Source organism: Sciurus vulgaris (genome assembly GCF_902686455.1).
Source record: "Sciurus vulgaris genome assembly, chromosome: 9".
NCBI lineage: Eukaryota > Metazoa > Chordata > Mammalia > Rodentia > Sciuridae > Sciurus > Sciurus vulgaris.
In genome coordinates this window covers 80,038,408-80,043,874 of record NC_136469.1, presented here as the reverse complement: position 1 = coordinate 80,043,874, position 5,467 = coordinate 80,038,408, and the positions used below count along the sequence as shown (strand labels likewise).

The following is a 5,467-nucleotide window of genomic DNA, read 5'->3' as shown; positions in this document are numbered from 1 at the left end:
AACCTAAAGTTTTATGAAGTATTTCTTTTTATAAAAAGCATTATTAAGAAGTAAAGCTATATTTATTTGAGATGATTTGGTTGTACAGTTAGACAATCCTAAGAAACCCATGGAAAAACTATTAGAACAACAACTCCAGGCAGATTGTGGCATGCAAGATCAAAATATAAAATCAATCATATTTCTACACATTTGCAATGAATAGTCCAAAAAACACTGAGAAAGTCTCATTCGCAATAATACCAAAGTGAATAAAATGCTTTCTTTGTTAAAGGAAGCACAAAATTAATACTTGGAAAACTGCACTACATTGTTGAAAGAAAGTAAAGATCTGTATAGACAAAAATATATCCTGTGCTTATTCATAGGAAGACTTAGTATTGTTAAAATGGCAAGATTCCCCAAATCGATGTAGATATTCAACACCATTCCTACCAGTAGCCCAACTGGTTTCTTTATAGATACAGATCCTAAAATGCATACAGAAATGAAGGGATCTATATCAGCCAAAGCAATTTTTAAATAGAACAAAGTTGGAGGACTAGTACTCCCTAATTTCCAAACTTACTACAAAATAATAGTAATCAGAACCGTGTGGTGCTGGAATAAATAGAGTAGCCTTCAGAGTCTAGAACAAATCCATATGATGTGACCAGCTGATTTCCAATAAGGGTATCAAAACCACTGAAAGAAGAAAGAAATCTTTTCAATAAATGGTTCTAGGATAACTGGGAAGCCACAGGAAAAAAGAATGAAGTTGGACATACCCCATATGAAAATAAAACTCAAAATGTATCAAGAAACTAAGTACAAAAGATAAAAATATACAACTCTTAGAAGAAAACCCAAAGGTAAGTCTTCATGACCACAGATTTGGCAATGGTTTCCTAGATACATTACCAAAAGCATGAGCATCCGAAGAAAAAATAGGTTAAATGGATTTTATCAAAATTTTAAACTTTTGTGCTTCAAATGCTACTACCAAAGAAGTTAAAAAGCAAAGTTCAGAATGAAAGAAATTATTAGCAAACCATATATCTATTAAGGAGAGTGTATCTAGAATCTAGGAAAACTCCTACAATTAAAATAATAAAAAGACAAATAACCCAGTTAAAAATGGGTAAAGCCTATTAAGAGATATTTCTCAAAAAAAAAAAAAAAAAGATATACTAACAGGCATGCAAAAGTTATCTACTATTTTTAGCTTTATTTGAGGGGTTGATAAAAATGTTCTATAACTAATTATATTAATTAATTGCATAAGTCTGTAAATGTCCTAAAGTATTATACATTCCAAATTTGTGAGTTGCATAAATGTGCATTATATTTTCATAAAGCTATTACCAATAAAAGTATTTTTTACGAGTGAAGTTTGCACATTTTTAATTTGAATTATCCAACGCTTTCAGCATGTGGTTTCCAGTTACACCTGAGCAAAGTCGGGTGAAACTGTAGACTATGTTTTGAAGAGAACTGAATTGTATTTGGCTGGGTGATTAAATATCCAGTATACTTCCAAAACACAGATTCATGTAAAATTGGTTTGTCACTTATTAGTATTGTGAAATTAATGGTTGAAAAGGTCGAGAGATGTGAAATAGGAGAATAAATTCTCTAGACTTTTTTCTTTTTAAAACAGGTGCATTCTCACTCAAGAAACAGTTGGTGTAACCCTAAGATCCATTTTTTGGTTGTTGATATCTCAATAGAAAATACTATTTTCAGAAAGTATTTTCTTGCCAGTGAATTATACATTTACAACCTATTATTCTTATCCAGCTATGAAAATAATTGTAGGGCATCATACCAGAATCCTGAAGAGCTGGCTCAAGAGCCAATTCTGCTTGCTTCTTGTTTCTCTTTTGCCTCTGAGCCTTTCTACTTAAATCTGAAAAATGTATTAGTCACAGTGGTTTGGATTCTGTTTTCCTAAAGCTGAGTTCTAAGTGAGCTGTTGCACTTATGAACTAAAATTTTCCTCCTCTTTGCCATCTTTCACCCTGTGATTTTCCAGACCTAAAATGTCAAAGTACCAGGCAGATGGAATTACATTTGGAGCACTGGTTTGGTAGGGAATGGCTCTATGCTTTTAGCAGCTCTGCAGTTGTATTTTTTTTTTTAAATGAGCTTTTAATAAAAGATTCATTTAATCCAGTTCTCTGTCTCAAGTAACTACTGTAGTTACATAAAATATTTGATACTATAAAATAAAATCGGCTTAGACCATTTGCTGAGGTGTCTAGGTAGTTTTAATATTCCAGACTGTTTAGTTATTCTTTAAAGGCGAAAAGTTTTAGGTTTACTTACATATACTGTAGTACATTTTTTTTGGTGGGGAGGTGTGCATCTGTGCTAACGTGGCTGAAACACTTCCTCTGATCCCATTTGAGCCGAATGTAAGAATGACTTCCTGTTTGCCAGGGTCTTGTGCCCATACCACATCAAGCAAGGACATTATATTATGCCCCTTAAAAGAACTGGCATTTTAGTTACCTTACCTAGAAGTGCACAGGGACATATTTCTGTGATTGGCAGTACATTCTTTGGGCTTTTATTTTTGCTTCTCCCACTCCCTCCACAGATTGAATAGTGGACCCATGAGACCTACATGGATTATGTCTCTATGTATTGCTGAACATACTTAGGGAAAATGTATAATGAGTACTGGAAAAGCAACTCTTCAGGAATCCTTCTGGCTTCTATCTCTGACTCTGCTACTAGCTCTGACCTTGAATTCTATTTCTTTCAGTCAACAAATAATTTAAGCAAATACCAATGCAAGGTACTGTCCAGAGATCTAAACTCATTTTATCTGTTTTCTCATCTGTAAAATGAAACACGAATTTGAGGCTCTAAACATGAAGTTCTTCTATGATCCACAGAGCAGAGATTAACACATTTGACTAATAGAGTAAATTTCTCCCAAAGAAATAAAAATTTTCATCCATATTTGCATATCTTTCAGTACAATTCTTTCTTAATGAGATGTTTCATTTTTATAAGCAGCTTGGTGTTAATAAAGTCTCATACATAAACTAAATTTGAAGTAATGTTAAGTGTGAAAATTGTGAGGGTGAGTAGGTGAGTATAACACTACACAAGGTCACCAACTGAGATCAGCACTGGGCGATTTATGATATGAAGTCATGATTCTAAAATGGCTGAAAACTCCTTCTCTCTTAATAAATGGGAGATGAGATAATTTGCTATTTTTGAAAGATGCTTAGATTTGATCCCACCTACTCTTCTGTTTCTCCCACTTTCCAAGACCAAATAACTATAAGGAGATGATGAACAGCGGGACTACTGTGCAGTAATCAATGGCGACAGCCACATGTTGTAATGTGATTGAAATGTAGAAAAAACATTCTTTTGAGAACAGTTATAATGGTTTTAATAGCAATGGTGGTGGGAGGAAATTCATGAAATGAAGAGAACAGCCTAGAAGATCTTAGAAGGGTATGGTTAATGGAAACATCCTTGAAGGAGGCACATGACACTCTTGAGAAGCTTTCAGCTTCTACCCTTCCTACTTGATTTATTCTGGCTCCCCGTCCTTGCCCTTCCTGAGCCATGGTTCTAGCCTGGTTTCAAGCAAAGACTCAAGTCAATACTTTAGCACACTGAAGATATGCTGAGGGGCAAGGAAGTCCATGTACCAACCAACCCAACCAGGAATGGATCCCTAGTATCTCAAGACCTGTGGTTGGGCAGGGTCACTGGGAAGTGAGGACAGGGTCTTTAAACCAACAATCCAGTCAGATGTTCTGGAATTAGGTCACAAGGGACACTGTGGATTACCTGTGTGTAAAACACCTGTTCCAAGACATTTTCAACATTCCTGACTAATAATTCTGGTTTTACATCTATGTGACTCTGGAATTATAAGGTCAAGAAAGTCCTTAAGTGTCTGAAGACCAGGGTGCCCTATAAACCTGGACCTACTCAGTACACCCAAGAGCTCTTACCAGCCTAAAGTAAGCACCTGAAGGTCAAAAGAGCACCTGCTGGATTGTATAGCCACACAGAAACAGAAAACAAAAACAAAAACAAAAACAAAAACAAAAAAACAGGAGCTCTACTTAAGATCGCAAAGATAGTACTTTTTCATTGAGAAGTGGTGTGGGAGTAGGAAAATTGATAATTGGCCAGTTGCCTTTAACAGCCCTGGAGAAACCGGCAACTTCTGTTCCAGAAAGGAAAGAGCTGTTCTTCAGTCAGCACCTTTCTCCACTGCTCCTCACTCAACAAGGGCCAAGTTTGTCGAATGCAGCCAGTCTGTCTCCTGGCAGATGTTGTGCTCCACTGTGTCACACTCAGCTAGGAACGCCTGAACTTTTTCACCAAACCCTTCCTTTTTAGCTTACTGTCTTTGAAATTTTCTGGTAGGGTCATGGTGTCAATCTCCTCTAAGATCTTCATAAACTGTTCAGTTGTGGCTCTTACTCTCCTATCAGGTTTGCAGAGAGCTTCAGCTGCAAATCCTTGGCCAGAAAACTCTGCTGGATTCCAGTGAGTTCTTTATTCAGATCTTCCAGGTGGTCAGCTGTCTTCTCCACTGACTTCTCCAAATCTTTCAGCTTCTTCAGTTCATCTCCCTCTGGTCTGTTCTTTTCTCCCATTAACGTGACCCGGTAACCATTTTGTATTCCAAGTGCTGACAACGGTGTCTCCATTTCCTTCAAAGATCTTCCCTTAAATATGAGTTCCTGAAAAGTCAGTGGAACCCCTATGGCCTCTTCCACAACCTGGGCCGGGTCCTGGACAACTAGCTCACTGCTGCCTTGCCGTGGGGTAACTTGAAGGTCGGACACAACACGGTTGTGGGTGATGGTCACGCCGAGCTCGGCTGCCGCCATTTCCTGGGTTCGGGTCACCTCTTCTGTCAGGGCCGCCTCCTCCGCCTGGGTCACCTCCTCGGCCGGGCTCACTTTCTGGCTCCGCGTGGAGCGGGGACCGACATTCTTCACGAGCGCCGGCGTCGCCCGGGTGATCGGTCATGCCCGCTGGCTGCACTCGGGACAGGTGGACGCTGGGAGCGAGGCAGAAGGTGCTGGGCCTGGGACTCCGACCGGCGCGGCTCCCCGCCGGCCGAGGGGCGCGCCACCGGGCCCAGCTGCTGCAGGTGGCCTCTTGGTCTCTGGGAGCCGCCCGGTCCGCCAAGCCCGCGCTTTTTGACCGCCTAGCGGTGGGAGCTGAGCGCCGCTGTCTTGCAACCCCACCAGGCTGCCTCCTGGCCTGTAGAAATGTTTTTGTTGTAGATACAGACAGATCATGGGAATGTGAATGATTTTACAAAGTGCCCTTCAACACTAGTTATGAATGCTGTGAGCTTGCTCAATGTGTTTCTTCACTGTGGGAGAAAGAGATGAGGAGTAGCTCTGGCCCTCCTTTCCCTGCCCTGTCCTTCCCCATGAGAGGAGTTCACATGGCCAAAGGACGTCCTCCTGGGCCCAGATCCTTCTCT

The 5,467-nt window shown here is 39.9% G+C and overlaps 1 pseudogene across 1 annotated transcript; it reads right to left on the bottom strand.

The window, feature by feature from the left end:
* Nucleotides 1–4,066: 4,066 nt before the first annotated feature.
* On the bottom strand, nucleotides 4,067–4,937 carry LOC306669453 (BAG family molecular chaperone regulator 1-like; annotated as a pseudogene). Its single transcript has one exon. The product of its transcript is annotated as a BAG family molecular chaperone regulator 1-like (transcript).
* Between the last annotated feature and the right edge of the window lie 530 nt (nucleotides 4,938–5,467).